Genomic DNA, 18,828 nt, shown 5'->3' on the forward strand with positions numbered 1-18,828 from the left:
TGCTTCCCTTTTGAAGCTTTTACATAAAATAAGGCTCTCAGGATGTTTCAGGATGTTAAAATTAAGATTTTGTGTACCATTTGTTTGAAATAAACAAAGGGTGAGTAAATGACAGAATTGCATGAACTATTCATTTTCCATTACGATGGAATAGGAAAAATGTCTGTATGTCCCTAATGGTGTAAAATTAGTTTGCGTTCAAATACAGCTATGTTTTGCCATCATCTTAATGCACTCTGTCTGTTGTCCATTGCTTTTCCATTTACACTGCAGGGCTTCTCTGTAAATATGGTTATGATTGATGTAGTCAATGTAGAAGAAGAATTGATTTTAATGAATTAATTCATTCAGATGATTCAGATAAACGAATCAGGCATTTTACATACTTTTTGTAGTGATATATAAAATATTCATGCTGTTTTCAAACTAAACTAATACTAACAGATACATTCAACTCATCACATATATTATCATCTATACTGTATATAAATTGAGGCTGTTGAATAAATCTTTAATGTTTATTCTGGATGAGCAGAGACAGCTGTCGGTATGAACCTGCAGGTATGAATCTCTTCTTCATCGACTCATTTTATTGCAAACGTCCCACACTGCAAGTTCCCAGTTGGTGTTATTGAATAAAGATGAAAGACATATCAAATTTTTGTGAAGCTCAGTAGGAAAGCCGGTTTATCCCACAGGCCTCCTGTTCTGTGCTTTCCATCCTCACAGACGTTACATAAGCAGTTGCCGAACTTTTCCTTTAAAAGTGTCATCATGCAAAAAAGTGTCAGAGTCCTGAAACCACATCAGCTTTCCAACTACCCGTATTTATAATTTAAGGTATTAATCATTGAATACCACTCAGGTAGTGTAGTTACAATCTCTGCCTCTATATTTGGTTCATGACGTGAATAACACTTTACTGCACTCTAACTTACTTTCTTTTCCTCCCTCTGTATTGGTTTTGTGGATCTTTGTTGGTTATTTTTAAAATTCCTATCTTAAAAATCCTACATTCCAGCTATAGTTACCTGCAAAGTAAAGAGTATTCATCTTTGGATAGATTTAAGAAAGATGCTAAAGATCATCGGAGATGTGCAAATCGGAGTTAGTTTTTATGAGTTTCATAGTACAGAACAAATTTAGCCTAATCTCATGGGAATTTATATGTATTTTACAAGGTGGCTAATTTGTGCAAGGTGCAAAAAACATGCATGCAAAAACGTACAATTATAAAAAATCATTAATGAATAATGATACATTCATGGGCGAAAATAGATTGCACAAATGCAAACAAATTTGCCATCTCATAAAATACACACAAACTGCAATGTACATTATATCATTAAATTATGTGCTGTCCATGAAGCAAAATATGCAGCATGACATTTTCTATTACAAAGAGGTACATCACGCACCAAAGATACACAAAAATCGAACCATTTGTTGGTGTAAGTCTCTCACTTTCTGTTTCTTTCTGCAGAGACACATGGTTACGGGGTTAAGATGGTGCATGGAGATCTGGCATACTTCAAAAAGAGCAACAACCAGAGTAAGTTATTTATATAAAACATGCACTTTCATTGTTGAAAAGTGGGATTGGTTGAGCTGCAGTCAAAGCCATTGCTGTAAATGCACACTTGCCATTGCAAATTAATTCATCCTACGGTATGTTGCCTAGCAACAGTGAATTTTTAGAAAAAGATTTAGAAAACTGAACTTTGTTGCTTGGTAGAATAATTGCATATTTAACATTTTTGTTGAAGTTAATATTTTTATTAATAATTGAAGTTCAACCAAACAATATAAATGATGGTTATGAATTTTGTGCTCTTCCACATGCACAGCAAAAACCTTTCTGCAGAAAATCTGTTCGAAAAAGGCAAAAAAACTCAGAACAGATTAAGCCATGGGAATTTATATGTATTTTACAAGGTGGCTAATTTGTGCAAGGTGCAAAAAACGTGCATGCAAAAACGTACAATTATAAAAAAAAATCATTAATGGGCGAAGATAGATTGTGAATAATGATACATTATGTTGCCTAGCAACAGTGAATTTTTAGAAAAAGATTTAGAAAACTGAACTTTGTTGCTTGGTAGAATAATTGCATGTTGAACATTTTTGTTGAAGTTAATATTTGTATTAATAATGGAATAAAATAAAAAAATGGACTTGGAAGTCCAACCAAACAATATAAATGATGGTCATGAATTTTTGCTGCAGGCTTTGTGCTCTTCCACATGCACAGCAAAAACCTTTCTGCAGAAAATCTGTTCAAAAAAGGCAAAAAAAAAACAAAAAAAAACTGAGGTAGGTTCTCTATTTGTGGTACTTTGTTCATTAAGTGAGCTGTGTACACTTGAGAATAAGAGCATTTTTCCATCATTACCCCTTTTCTGTTCTTGCTTAACTGAAACACATTTATAGGTGCAACAGATATGAAAATAGAAGGATAAATGACACTGAAAGAAATTATTGAAGAAAAAAAAGTTTTTGGAAAGCAGCTCAGCAACTAATTTTGCGTTTAAAAGACGTTTAATAGCCGTCCAAAAACACAGTCCAGACGTCTAAGCAAAATTTGGGCTGTCAGTAATATTTTTATAGATGTCTAACCCAAAAACCACAAAAGAAATGAAATAAAATTAATAAATATAATGAAACCAAACACCTTTTAATCACTTTGCATACATTTTTGACTATCATATATCTTGCAAGTTATTTTTGCAAAAACGGCATGTAACCAAATTCAAGTTTGTTTTGGCAGAGGGTTACTTATAGCCAGACTATATGAATCTACATTGAAATTCATTACGCTCTGTGTGCAACCTTTTTATGTTTTTCAATATGAGTTATAATATGATGAACTATACTATACTTTAACAGTATTTTACGTTCATATTACTTTTATAATTCTTTCTCAATCAAATAATATAATTTGTTGAACCTAAGCTTTTTTTTTAAATGGTTGGCATCAGACAAAATAATTTATTAGCAAATAACAGTCTACACAGTATCTGTATGATGCCTACTGGGTGATCTTTGTGACCAATCACAGTTTAGAGAAAAGTGGATGAACTGTACAGTATTATTCTTGGGCACCATCCATGCGAATGATACATTATGGTAAATAATACTTTTCAGGAAGTTGTGTTGTCAAAATAAATTGAGGTTAAACTGAAATTGAACATTTTCAAACTTTAAGTACAGTAGAAAAATACTATTTGTAACCCAGACGGTGCCCAGCTAGTCATTTTTTAAAATCACCCTAATATGAAATAAAATAAATATAACCTTAATATCTTTAATATTGACTGAGTAAGATCATGTCAAAGATTAAACATCATAATGAAACTAATGATTAAAATCAAACTTTGCTCTTAATATCCTCAAGATTGAGACTTGAGACTCTCTTTACCTGACTTTATTTTGTATTAAAAGCGGTTTTGGGTCTGTAGCAGGGGTATTCAAATCTTACCCCGGAGGGCCGAGCACTACAGAGTTTAGCTCCAACCCTAATCAAACTTACCCACCTGTGACTGTCTAGTGATCATAAAGACCTTGATTAACTTGCTCAGGTGTGTTTGATCAAGGTTGAAGCTAAACTCTGTAGTGCTCCGGACCTCCAGGGTAAGATTTGCATAGGCCTGGTCTGTAGTTTCAGATCTGTGTACACTCTGTTCCTGCAGCTTTTGATACTTAATGTGAGATGTGAAAGGCCGGTGATTGTGTGATTATAGAGGCTTTCAGCAGAACAACATGAACAATGCAAATATGCAGATCAAAGCTGAAAGAACAGGGGCCATTGGAGGACAATATTTCTTTGTTTATTGTTTACTTATTTGCATTTTCGTGTCCGGTGAGGGACAGATAGAAAGAGTTATAAAATAAACACAGACATATAAAATAAATAAAACAATGTGTACCGAAAGAAAAGCTTTGTTACTTGTACATATTAGAAGGATATTGTAAAAGTACCGTGCAACTTTTGTACCTTTATTTCTAACAGTGTATTTTATGATTTTTTTTGGCTAAATTTTACCAGCGGCCGGGTTCGTTCCATTTTGATTCAAAGTTAACCCAGATTGAAAGTAAGCAAGCAAAGACTGTTTGTACAGTATGTGGGATGCTTTTATTAAAATACCAAATGATTAAAATAACCACAATCTTAGCAGTTTGTATATTTATCCCCAAGAAAAATAAAGCAGCTTCACAACGTAGGTTTCACAAATATTAAAGTGACACTCCAAAATATGCTCATTTTCCAGCTCCCCTAGAGTTAAACATTTGATTTTTATCGTTTTGGAATCCATTCAGCTGATCTCCAGGTCTGGCGCTAGCACTTTTAGCATAGCTTAGGATAATCCATGTAATCTAATTAGACCATTAGCATTGCGCTTAAGTTTTAACCAAAGAGTTTTGATATTTTTCCTATTTAAAACATGTCTCTTTTGTAGTTACATCGTGTGCTAAGACCGACAGAAAATTAAAAGTTGCGATTTTCTAGGCAGATATGGCTAGGAACTATACTCTCATTCTGGCGTAATTATCAAGGACTTTGCTGCCGTAACATGGCTGCAGCAGGCGTAGTGATATTAAGCACTACCCGAAAATAGTCCCCTGCTATGAAAGTCATAGATATGTATAATAAAGGCTAGATGGTGGAGTCTCTAACGTCATCAACCGGTGGCCATCTCACCATAGGGCGCTCGCTCACTCGTAGCATTGTGTTTTAATGGAGCATGTACTTTTAAATGACCATAACTTGCATAATTTTCTACCAATTTTCGAACGGTTTGGTTTGTTATAAACGTCAAAGAGGACACTATGACACTTTATATTTTTACTAAAAAAATGAAACGTGTTAAAGCATCCAGAATTATAGCCACATAAATGAGTTTTGTAAGAAAATTTTCAAATGTATTGTCTCCAGGTGTGATATTCTGTTGTGTGCTTCTGTTAGTAGGTGAATAGTAATGAGTTATTTTGTTGTTCTTCATCGTTTTGTTCATCCCCAGAAAAGCCAGACCACCGGAGACCCTGCACGCCATTTGCACTAACTATTATAAATCATACAGCACTTCAGTACAAACCATACTGTTTGATTTGTAAAATAATACTTTTTATATTCAGGAAATTGTATAAGGCTTATTGCTTAATCCTAACCATTCTCCAGATCTTTGAAATAGAGTTGTGGCATACAAAGCTAAATTCAATATCAAACACTTCACCGTAGCAATTAAAAAATAATTACAACTTAAGGGCTATGAAAGTTTTTTTTTTAAATGAGTAGTCTAGAATTAAATTAAATAAAATTTCAATATTATCATAATTTCATTTATTAACACCTGTTGCAAGTAAACACAATAAAACCACATTGATGTCCATTGCCGCACAGGTCAGATATATATAATAAAGATTTTAAGCAAATGATTAAATGTACTGTTTAGATTACTGTTTAAATTATTGTTTAGAAATTTGTCTTATTTCTGGGTTATAATGGCGACAATCTTTTTTTAGTCAGGACTTTAAGGTGTGCATGCATAGAAAAAAACTTTACAGAAAAATAAATCATGACAACTTGCCCCAATCTTCACTTTTTGTCTTTTCGTGAAGCCTCTTTGATGGCAATCTCACTTTCATCTGGTGTGATCAAGTTTTATTAGATATATATTCATGAAAGCAACTGTGAAATAATGAACTTCATCTGTAAGCAAACACAGATTTCATCCGTCGCTCTCTTTCTCTGTTACCCTGACAGAAGTATTTGTTCAGTTTACTTCCTTAAACAAGGCCAGACATTTGTTATTAAGACAGGTTTCATGTTTTAGACTCATCGCCCTTCAGGAAGATAAAAACAGAAGTTCTGAAGGTTTGGATGTCAGGTGTTTCTGGGACAACAAGTAGAGCTTTGAAGATTATTCTAAACATTGCTATTTCTTTTACTTCCTTTTTTATTTTCTGGATATGAATGATCATGCAGTAGGACAAGCTTAGACCCCGTCATATCCCTCACCTTGATCTTGACAGAGAAAAAGCTCTTTGTGTCTCTTTTTCTCCGTAGGGTCTAAAAAAATTCATGCACATAAATAAGTGAAGACACTCAAATTGTATTACATAAGATCTCAATGTAAAATATAAAGAGATTTCGACCAAAGTCAGTTCAAGTCTTACTCTCCGGCCCCTGTTCACACTGTAAAAAAATTCCGTAGAAATTACAATGTTGTTGCAGCTGGGTTGCCGGTAATTTACCGTAGATTTAAATATATGTTATTTACTGGCAAGAGTTTGTTCAAAGTTAAATAAATTTTAAATATTAACAAGTCTTTATCTTTACAGAATAAAACTATACAATAACAGCCTCATGCAAAGCATTCTGGTAACCAGAAATCATCATCAACCTTTTTCTGTTTTTTGCTTCAGATTTTGTTTCCCAGAGTGTTTGCTTGATGCTTTTTTTTAGTTTTACTCTGTAAAGACAAAGACTTGTAAATGTTAAATGTTCATTTAACTTTGAACAAAATGTTGCCAGTAAATAACATAAATTTAAATCTACGGAAAATTACCGGCAACCTAGCTGCAATTTCTACTGATTTTTTTTACAGTGTTCAGAAAACAAACACAGAACTGTAACTCACATGTTTTTAAAATCTGGAAGCAATGATAGAATTTAAACGGTAATCAATGATATCCAATTATGTTAGTAATGCATTAAAATAAAATATAGCCTAATAATATAATACAATATCAGTGGCGGCTCATGAATGCTCTTCCAAGGGGCGCAAATTCATATGTGTTCGGAGTGTCATGTGTTTTGCTCGTGTTTTCAAAATATGTGTTTGTTGCGTCTTATGAACCATGTGCATCGCGTGTTTTGTCAAAATAAGCACCTGCTGTACACGTGTCAAAACCGTTTATGATAAAAGAGACGCTCACGTTTACTGTAAAAAAATTCCGTAGACATTACAATGTTATTGCAGCTGGGTTGCCGGTAATTTACCATAGATTTACATTTATGCAATTTACAGGCAAGAATTTGTTCAAAGTTAAATCAATTTTAAATATTAACCAGTCTTTATCTTTACAGAATAAAACTATACAATAACAGCCTCATGCAAAGCATTCTGGGAACCAGAAGTCATCATCAACCTTTTTCTGTTTTTTGCTTCAGATTTTGTTTCCCAGAATGTTTTGCTTGATGCTGTTTTTTTAGTTTTACTCTATAAAGACAAAGACTTGTAAATGTTTAATGTTCATTTAACTTTGAACAAAATGTTGCCAGTTAAAAACATAAATTTAAATCTACGGTAAATTACCGGCAACCCAGCTGCAATTTCTACGGAATTTTTTTTCAGTGTTCCCAAAATACACGCAAGACACTCCCTTAACAGTAAACTCTGATTACGCATGAGATTATGCGAGTATCTGGCAAACACGAGCGTCTCTTTTATAATAAACCCTTTAGACGAGTCTGCAGCAGGCACTTATTTCGACAAGACACGTGATGGGTTCACTCGACACGCAGAACACTTATTTTGAAGTTACTAACCACACACATGACGCCTATTTGGAGAAAAACAGGATATGCAATAACTAAATAATGTGATATACAACATGCAATGCAATAATGCTGTAAAATTAATTTAAATTGTTTTTAAAAAATGAAAATGATACAATCAACATGCAGTACATGTTTCACATTCTTTTTGAATAAAAAGCATCACTCTTTCTGCTATCTGCATCAACCTAAAATTTTGACTATGCATAACTTTTTGAAGTATTGAAGTCATTTAGTTATTGCAAAGCATTGCCATATGCAAACGTTTGCAATTATTTCTGTATATTTTACTGCCCTAGTTCTGGGATTTTAGGTGCTTGTTTTATTGTCTAAATATCACAAATGATATTTGCTTTAGCAAACACTACAAGTTTAACAAAATAATTAGATTATGTTACATTGTCATATTAATTATTCATGTGTCAAATTTGGATATCCTAAATAGTAAGAAATAGCAATGTAATAATGTAATCTTTTCCTCTTTAACACAAAGCTTAGGCATAGAGAAAAAGATATGTTACTCGCACATGAAGAGAAAAATATTAATAACATACCATCAGAACAAATTTGTAGTTTATTTATAATTTACATAATGAGCACATATCCACACATCAAGCAAGATCAATCAATACGGTTTACTAACCATCTTCAATCAAATAATAAGTGATGGAAACCAGTGTCGCTCTTCCCATTTCATTATTTCTTTACCATCTGCTAAAAAAATATGTTGCACCTTTAAAAGATGCCATAGAAAGTGTGTTCGGCACATTTGTGAGTAAGTGAGTGTTCAGGTTATGTAATGTTTCTGAGTGATGAAGATGCTTTAATAATAAATGCAGACCTCGGCACTGCAGCTCTGTGGGATTTTGAGAATTCGCTTCATCTTCTTTCCCTTCTTCTTGAGTTTTCCAGTTTGTTTAATACTTTATCTTATTTGTAATGCTCATTTTGTTTGTGCCTCACTTGTGTTTGTTTGAATTGAAGCAGTGGTAACAAATAATTCATGTACAGTATGTCAGTCTGGCTCATCAAAGTATCAGACAAAATGTGAAATGTCAGAATTGGCTCCTTGAAATTCATGTACTTTTATTATTCTGTGGCATTATACTGTTGTGGATATAAGAGGCAGTACACAAGACTACCACTAGAGGGCAGAACGAAACACTCCTCAATATCAATAAACAGACCACATTGTGTGTCATTGCATATAGCACTTTCCTTTCCTCTTTGGCAAACTCTTCACTTTTGGAATCAGTTTTTAAAGAAAAACACAAAATTAGTACTCATAAAATATTTTACAAAATTGCAGGTATATAAAAGTAGCCTACCCCAGCAGGTAATAGCCATCATTTCACCGTTTAGGTTAACTATAGACTCGATATAGTCCAGCTATGAGTAACACACTTTTATAGCCAAAATCTTTTTTTCCAAAATAACTTGTGAGATGTTGCAATATATTCCAGACTGATCTCACGGAAAGTCATCTTATAGTCACACAAAATTTGATTAATTTATTCATGTCCATGTCCGAAATTCAGCTTTGTTTCGTGCCTTCACTGAAAAAAAAAATGATTCATTCAATTTGCTCAATTTTTAAGGTAAGTGGTTGCGATCAATTTATTTAAGCTACTTTAAAAAAAAATTTGAAAAACAAAACAAAACAAAAAAACGTTTGTTTAAATATAGCTTAAATAAATTGATTGCAAAAAAAGAAAAAAAAAATAGAAGAAATAGAGTAAATTGAATAAATCATGTTTTTCAGTGTTGAGCACGAATGCGAGTCACTTGTACCAATTTTTAAAAATAGTTTTTCATGTCTGTTGCATGACTTTCTTTTTCGTTTAATTTTATGTATTGTTTTCTCATTGTTTTTTCCTATTTTCTTACCAAACTAAAAAAAATTATTCATTCAATTTACTAAATTTTTTAAAGTAAGTGGTTGCAATATCAATTTAGTTAAGCTACAATTAAACAAAAACATTTCTAAATAAAATAAAATAAAAAAACTATTGTTTAAATGTAGCTTAAATAAATTTATTGCAACCACTAAAAAATTGAGTAAATTGAATGAATATTTTTTTTCAGTGCAATGTCGCTTGGGGTTAGGGTTTAAATCACTTTCTGTTAGATTTTTAGACATCCGAACCCCAACTCTAGGCGAGAATAGTTTTAAAAGCGGAAGAAAAACATGTAGAAACCAATACATAAAAGTACATCCTAACCCAAACCCTAAATCTAACCCCAACTCCAAGCAACAATGATTTAAAAATAGGGGAAAAAAATAAAAACAATACATTTAATGACAAAAAAAGAAAAAAAGCTTAATTTTGTGCCATGGACACAAATAAATGAATCAAATTTATATATTTATAACCCAACTTTCCGTGAGATCATGTTAGATATTCAGTCATGTAACAATGTAAACAGTGATTACAAGGTGTTTGGTTTAATTTTTTACATTTATTTTGGGCATGGACATTATAACCATTATACATGGGTGGGGCATGTGGGTGGGTTAGTTTGTGGGTAGGATTAGGACAAAAAAGCGGTTCTGGCTAGATATGATACACCTATGGCCTAAATCTCGTGAAGTGCTGGTGAAATGGGGTTCGTTTTAGAAAAAAACATCGCTCATCTGGCGAGATTTCATGAGATTTTGGCCGTAGCTGTTTCCCTTCTAGCCACAACCAATCCAATCTCCTTGGCTCATTTAGTCAATATAATTGAAACTCCATTTCGTGTTTTTACTACTTTCGCCTGCTGCACGACCCCAACACAACAGAAAAAAACTAATCTTTTAGGCTATTAAAGCAATTGTTTAATTGAAAGGCACCAGAATACAAGAACATGGCAGTTATTGTTTTGCCCCCACCCACAGTATTTCTTTGCATCCGGGGCGATGATTATCTGTTAAATTTTCACTGACAGCCAAGTTTTGCCTTGTTTAAGCTTAGACGTCTGGACTGTGTTTGGACATCTGTTTTCAGGAACTTATGAATAGGAAAATTAAATACATGAAGAAATTATTGATATACATGTAAGTGGATGAGTTGTATATTACAACTGTATATGCAAATAAAAAATTGTAAATATGAATTGACATTTATTATGCATGAACCTTATTGGATATTTCACTATAAAATAATATTCAAATATTTCTCTGTAGTAAGCACATGACTTGAAACACAGTATTTTGTGCTTTAAAACATAAAAAACAGGTGCATAAATAATTTTCTGCTGCAAGAAAAGCAAACCAATTGTTTACCAAAGTCTTTCTGCATACGTTTCCCAACACTTTATTGATTCACTTTAGTGTCACACATTAATCTTATGCTTTACAGTTGTTCAAATTAACACCCTAAATTATGCAATGTGTATTTTCCCATCTCATTAGCACACTTAGCATACACAACCCCCTTTTCCTGTTCTATTTGTTTAAATTTTGCCAAGACCTTCCCTGTTCTCGTCTCAACAGCGTGTTTATTTTCTTTAGGGACAAAAGTTTGACCCCAACCCTGCCGAGCACTTTTTGGGGTTCACAGCGCAGGTGACCTCTGGGGTGATACAGTGACATCCTCAACTCTTTATCATCAAAGAGATCTGCAGGGGGGCGGAGTTGAGACACGACGCATCACAATGAAGATCCACCTACATTCTTCCAGTCCTGCTCCTCACTTTCCTCAAGTATGCGAATATGAATGACCTCTCACCTCTCTCTGTGACCTCTTCATCACTTTACCCTGCTACAGTCATTTTGTCACCTGAAAATTATTGGTTTACATTTCAGTTGACATTATCTCATTTTTCCTCTCATAAGATTATTTTTTTAAGATTTAAATAGTGTTATTAGGATTTGCATGGCAAAAAGAATCTTTACACTGCCAAAGCATTGAAATATAAACTGTACATATTTACAAACAAATACATGTAAAAAATTAAACGGTATAATCTATAAAACGTATAAAAAGATTATTAATAAGAAACTCAATGAAATACAGTTTTAGTCGTGGTTTTGTCATTCTTTTGTCACGACAGGACTTGATGTACCTCACAGTCAGGATTGAGCCTAATGGGTTTTTTTCAGTATGCAAGGTGGATATTGATTCAAGTTTTTGGGGAAAATGTTTGCCCCACCGCTGCCCTATACTTACAATTTTGAGACTGGTGACCAGTGGCAGCCTGCAACTTCTTTTTCAAAGAGTGCACGCTGTAAAGCTCATTAAAACATGTATTTAGCCCATGATGTGTGTGGTTTGTCATGTGTGAACCTATGTGGGTAATTCTCATGAAATCCAGACTTAAAAGGTGTCCAGCATCAGATTTTTTTAAAAGCCATTGAAGTCAATTTTTTTGCACATATAAGATTAAGGTCTGAACTTACTATAACCATTATTTTAAAAATATTTCCTATAGAATTATACATTTTTTAGATTATCATTATAAAAAAATCATTATTCGCAACATGATATTACATTAAATATATGCATTTACAAACTCATGTTTCGGTAATGAGAACTAAAAAGTTGTCTAGGTACTATGACAAACAAAATTTCAACTTTTATCTGGAGAAAAAAAAATAAGAACTGCTTACCTGGTAGCCATCTTGAGTGTCACGGTCAATTATGTCCCTTTCAAATATATATTTTTAAAATGTTAGTTCTTTGAGGGCTTAAACAATGATTGAAAATTGTTGCTGCGGAGGATGAGAAAATTGATCTTGGACACATTTATATTCCTTATTATTGTCTCTACATTTACCAATGATCACCAAATACCACATGTTTCTTTACTGTAAATGTTTATAGTATAACATGCACTGAAGCTTTTTATTTTTTAGATTATTTAATTATAAATATTTCCATGTCAAAGAACCCAAATCCAGTGATGGACACGTTGCGGTAATGAAATTTTTCCCTTAAAGGTGCAGTGAGTAATTTTTAGAAGGATCTCTTGACAGAAATGCAAAATAATATACAAAACTATATTATCAGGGGTGTTTTTCTACAGAAGACCATAACGGACAATTTTTTTTACTAAGTTGTCTCCGACGATGACATTATTGTCCGGTGGCGGCTACCGTAGCTTCTTTACATGTTTCAAAAGCTGGGGGTGAGCATGGACTAACCCGTTGGTTGCAATTCGCAACCTCACCACTAGATGCCGCTAAAATTTACACACTGCACCTTTAAATGTGAAAAAAAAATTGGTTCATATGACGTCATTTGAAATTATGTGCAAAAAATCACTTCTTATGATAGCATTTACTTTTTTTTATCAAAATGTTTCATGACATCTCATAAGTCTTATTTTGCGAGAATCATCCATGTGCATCCTACACAGTCTCACCCCATGGCGTCAATATTTGACGACACTTGACCATGCGTCAATATGTGAAGCGGAGGGTATACCTTTCGCATCATTTTTTGACGAACTGGGGACTTCAATACTATTACGTCCGTTGCATTCTCTTTCCTATTTTCTTATCATTTTCGCGTCGGTTTAGGGTTATATTACGCAAAATTAAACAGTGTACGCGAAATTAAACAGTTGTCACCTGGCGTGGGGGTTAGAGTTAGATACGCGAAATTAAACAGTTGTCACCTGGCGTTGGGGTTAGAGTTAGGTTTGGGTAGGGATGTCATTATGTAAATCTAACCCTAAACCGACGCGGAAATGGTAAGAAAATAGGAAAGAGAATGCAACGGACGTAATAGTATTGAAGTCCCCAGTTCGTCAAAAAATGACGCGAAAGGTATACCCTCCGCGTCAACATATTGACGCATGGTCAAGTGTCGTCAAATATTGACGCCATGGGGTGAGACTGGGTTGGTGCATCACGCGTAATGTCAAAATATGTGCCTGCAGCATCTGCGTCGAAAGGGTTTGTGATAAAAGTGATCCTCACGTTTGCCAGATCTCCTGTGTAATCAGAGTTTAGCGTTAAGTTAGTGTCTTTGCGATATTTTGTAAACGTGAGGGTCTCTTTTATCTTAAACCCTTTCGACACAGATGCTGCAGGCACGTATTTTGACATTATGCATGATGCACATAGGTTCACATGATGCACCAAACACATATTTTGACATGACGAGTCACACATTTTACATTTGTGCCTCTCGGATTTGGAAGAGAAGCTGCCGCCCAACACTGATGATGACCAAAATAATTTGTATATGTTTCTGTAATGGTTAATCCAGCAGTATATGTGAGCTCTTTATTACTTATGTTAAAATAATTATCTATAAATTTTCAAATTTACGGTTTTACAAAAAAGTCAGAAATAGGAAAGCACTTTATAATTTTTTTATTCAGATGTCAAATTTAATTAGCCTTCCTTAAAGGATTAGTCAATTTTCTTTCTAAAAAATCCAGATAATTTACTCACCACCATGTCCTCCAAAATGTTGATGTATTTCTTTGTTCAGTCAAGAAGAAATTATGTTTTCTGAAGAAAACATGCCAGGATTTTTTTCATTTTAATGGACTTTAATGGACCCCAACACTTAACACTTAAAGTTTTTTTCAACTGGGACTCTAAACAATCCCAAACAAGGCATAAGGGTCTTATTTAGCGAAACGGTTGTCCTTTTTGGCAAGAAAAATTTAAAATTTGCAATTTTAAACCACAACTTCTCGTCTATCTCCGGTCCTGTGATGCGCCAGCGTGATCTCACGTAATTGCGCAGTGACGTAGAAAGGTCACGTGTTCACATATATGAAACGCACATTTGCGGACCATTTTAAACAATAAACTGACACAAAGACATTAATTAGTATCATTCGACATGCAACAACATTGGAACGGTCCTCTTTCTCCACTTGTAAACACTGGGGCGTTCGTCATCTGTGACCTCTTGATGTGATGACGTATTACGTAAGGTTGCGCTGGAACATCCGACAACTGGAGGAAGACGAGAAGTTGTGGTTAAAAATTGCATATTTGTTATTTTTCTTGCCAAAAAGGACAATCGTTTCACCAGATGAGACCCTTATGCCTCATTTGAGATCGTTTAGAGTCCTTTGAAACTGCAATTTTAAACTGCATTAAAACTGTTAAGTGTTGGGGTCCATTAAAGTACATTAAAATGAGAAAAATCCTGGAATTTTTTCCTCAGAAAACATAATTTCTTCTCAACTGAACAAAGAACGACATCAACATTTTGGATGACATGGTGGTGAGTAAATTATCAGGAAGAAAATGGACTAATCCTTTAAAAGTCAAATAAGTTTTAAAGTTTGAATGTTACATTTGATTCATTTCTGACTTTTGAGAGAAATTGATTGTGCCATCTTAAATTTAAGTATAAAACGTAAATTCAATTTGACATTCAACCAAAAATGATGAAACATTGAAAACTCACTAAAGCGAAAGAGTTTACTTTAAAACACGTCATGATGCTGAATAATCTTGAGACAAATAAACAGGTGCTCTTATAAATTTCTTAAAGGGATAGTTCACCCAAAAATGAAAATTCTGTCATCATTTACTCACCCTTATGTTGTTTCAAATCTGTATACATTTCTTTGAACACAGAGATATTTGTAATCAAGCAAGAAACAAAAGCAACACTGACTTCCATATAGGAAAAATACTACTATGTAAGTCAATGGTGCTCAAAAATGCTTTGGTTGCAAACATTGCTCAAAATATCTTCCTTTGTGTTCAGCAGAACATAAAAAATTAATACAGGTTTGTAACAACAAGAGGGTGAGTAAATGATGACAAAATTTTAAATTGTGGGTATATATTTCTATATGTAATGATTTCTTTTTGTTCTCTCTGTGATTCATTATCTGCATTATAAAGTTTGTTAACAGCTCATTGCATGACCTCATGCTTTTATGGTGCGAAACTTATGACACTTAACAGGGTAAAGAAGAAAGTCTCAAACAAAACCTGCTGTTGCTGCTTAAAGTGCTAATGATGTGTTCATGAATGTCTGTGTGAGTCTCAGTACAGCGGTCAGATCCAGTCAAAGACACCAGAATCACCCGTGACTAATGTCACAGCCAAGCGAAAGCAAAGAGATGTTTCTGGAATACCAGTTTCCTCTCCGTTTCGGTCTGTTTCTCAATAAAGCCAAAGAAATAACAGAATAGGAACAGTTGTGAATAAGGTCAACAGCCCAGACAAAGACAGAGGAAATCTAATGCTTTTGGAGATGCTAATTTTATGGGGCACCAATTAAGGAGCGTTGGTTTATGGCACTTTTTCAAGACAACAAAACCTGCGTCCCCTCCTCAGCCCCCTCGGCGGACCGCGTGGTGTCCAGATTCTAATTGGATGACTCCTCCTGTGTCTTCACACACACACACACACACACACACACTGTGGAAATGAGCTGCTGTCTGTTTGTTGTCCCTTTCACATGCACGACACGTTCATCACTGTCACAGGCTCATTGGGTGTGTGTGGGTCTACACAGTTTCGGTCCAATCTGTTGTGTTTTAGTTTTTTCCTCACATTGTGCTTTTCTGAGTGTTGTCATGGCGTGTGCTGCAGTCATACATCTCAACTTTCTCAAAGTACTTGACAGCTGTGAGTGTGTATGTGGGCTGAGGTTAAGTGTCTGTCTCCACAGTGATGCTGGAATGAGGTGTTAACTAGACAATGATGTGTAGTTTGCAGGGCTTTTAATGTTTAACAAACTTAGGCGGGTGTGTTAAACTGTGTGTGGCGCATGCATGTCAAAAAAAATATTTTGTTAAGTGGTGGCATTTAAGTAGACTTTTTTTGTTCTCATGTTTGATTTAAACTACGGTATTAATATTTATTATCTCAATTTATTTACTTTGTTAACACTTTACTTTAAGGTTGTATTTGTTAACATTAGTGTTATGTTTAGTTTACTTTATTTATTTATTTATAAAGCATACAAATTACAGCACAACGCTTGTTTGTACAAAGAATGACTAAATAGCAATAAGTACATTAGTACATTTCACATGCATTCATAAAAATAAACAATATACAAATAAATAAAAAGAAATAAAATTATACACTGTTTAGATGGACATTGTAATACAGAGCTATCGGCGGCAATTTTTAAATAGAAGAAAAACCTTTATATAGCAGTGAATGCATTAACATAAACTAACAATGGGCAATATAGTTTTTGTAGCATTATAGCATTGTAGCATTATATCTTTGTTAGGGTTTGTAACACTGAAAAAATGATTCATTCAATTTACTAATTTTTTTAAGGTAAGTGGTTGCAATCAATTTATTTAAGCTACATTTAAACAAAAGTTTTTTTTGTTTTGTTTTGCCTTTCTAATTTTTTTGTTTAAATTTAGCTTAAATAAATTGATTGCAACCACTTACCTTAAAAAATTGAGTAAATTGAATGAATCATTTTATTTCAGTGATGCAAAAAACAAAAACAAACAAACAAAATGGTCAAGTTAGTTCAAACTAATGTTAACTAATGTTAACAGACAAAATTTTTGATAAAAAATGTATTAGTAAATGCTAAAATGACTATTAAACAAGATTTAAAAATGCTGTATTAACTCATTCCCTGCCATCCATTTTTTGAAAAGTTGCCAGCCAGCATTTTCACAAAAGTTTCACAAAATGCCATCCAGGAAAATGTTCTTCTAAAAATATATAATATATCAAATGCAAGAACAGACCCTCTACTTTAAATAAAACAATAAACAAACAAACAAACAAACAAAACAGGAAAAAAAACGTATTATCCTATCTATATTTTTCTCTGCTTATAAACTCTTATGGGTATTATTCTTTAAAATATTTTTTTTTTAGCAAAAAGCTGAAATAATTGCATTTTGTGAAGGAATTTTGTTAGAGATCAGATTCAGAACGATTATTAAAACATACACAGAGTTTAAAATTAGTAAATAACGTTTCGGCTTCAGTTTATTCATAAAATGGGCAAGTGCACCATCTATTTGCGGTATTGCATGCTAAAAAATCATCAGGAACACATTTTTTATGTAAATGTTTTCTGTTAATTGACGCGATTACTCGTCAATGGCGGGGAAGGAGTAAATCATTGTTAGTTCATGTTGGCTAATACATGTTAACAAATATAACCCTTATTGTAAAGAATTAACACTTATTTTTAGGAATATTTATGTGAACATTAGGCTGCATTCATATTTTTTGTATCTCAATGTAAAATTGTTATTTTTTTTTTTCAAAAGGTTTACAAATGTAAAAAACCTTGAACCTTAAAAACTATCAAATATTTTCTAAATAAAAAAAAAAAATGTATACCCTCAATGAGGGGTATAACAAAGCAACAAGGACATTGTGGGCTTCGTCTGAAAATACAAAGACAAAAAATGCAGCACGGAGTTAAAATAACTTGTCAATTCAACCTACTATTTTAAGTTTTGGCCTAAAATAGTTGACATAACTTATAAATTCAAATTTACCGAGCCCCTAAGGTGAAATAAAGTATGGTGGAGTAAAAAAATCTTAAGTTTAGTTTCACGTTCTCACGCGAAGCCTTCATATGCAGAATTTTTCTTTAAAGTTTAGTTTCGTGTGCGCACGTGAAACTATCGTGTGTGTGCACGTGAAACTATCCTGTGCGCATGTGAAACTACATGCGCACATGAAACTTTTGCATGCGCGCATTAAACTTTCGTTAGTTTCACGTGCATGCGCATTAGTTTCACGAGCGCACACGATAGTTTTACGTGCGCACACGAAACTAAACTTTAATTTTTTCTCCATGTCCCCTTAGGGCCTCCGTACAAATTGAAATAGTTTAACTTCATTTTTTAAGTTACAGTAATAATTAAATATGTGTTTATTTGACAAAAATGCTGTGAATTTCTGTAAAAAACATGCAGCATGAAGTTAAAACAATTTGGTTTTGTCAATTCAACCCTAACAAAGTTGACATAACTTATAAAATCAAGCTGAAATTTTTTTAAGTAACATTAGAATATATGTTGATCTGACAAAAATTATGCATATTTTTTTCTTAGTTCATATTTTTTCAGCCACAACTCTTTCTAAAGCCCTAGAATGAAAAAAAAGATTGTCTTGACTATATAGCTTAAGATATTTATTTTATAAGAAAACATTTCCTTGAAATTTCAACAATATGCAAATCAATGCTTTCAATTTTCTTTAATGTAAAGATCCACCATCAAGAAAACATGAATTTTTTGTGTGTTTGTCATGAAAGATATATACAATCATAATGGTTGTACAAATAAATCAATTATATGTTTTTATTTTTTTTATTGTTTAAGATTTTGGTACAAAATGAAATATGACTCAGACGTAC

The 18,828-nt window shown here is 33.3% G+C and overlaps 1 long non-coding RNA gene across 1 annotated transcript in view; it reads left to right on the forward strand.

The window, feature by feature from the left end:
* LOC135786658 (uncharacterized) overlaps nt 1-11,642 on the forward strand; it is a 15,206-nt gene extending 3,564 nt beyond the window's left edge. The window contains exons 2-3 of the long non-coding RNA XR_010546973.1: nt 1,484-1,552; nt 11,052-11,642. This is a non-coding gene — a long non-coding RNA (uncharacterized lncRNA). The remainder of the gene's footprint in view (nt 1-1,483; nt 1,553-11,051) is intronic.
* The last annotated feature ends 7,186 nt before the right edge of the window (nt 11,643-18,828 follow it).

Source organism: Paramisgurnus dabryanus, chromosome 20, assembly GCF_030506205.2.
Source record: "Paramisgurnus dabryanus chromosome 20, PD_genome_1.1, whole genome shotgun sequence".
In the NCBI taxonomy this organism is placed as follows: Eukaryota; Metazoa; Chordata; class Actinopteri; order Cypriniformes; family Cobitidae; genus Paramisgurnus; species Paramisgurnus dabryanus.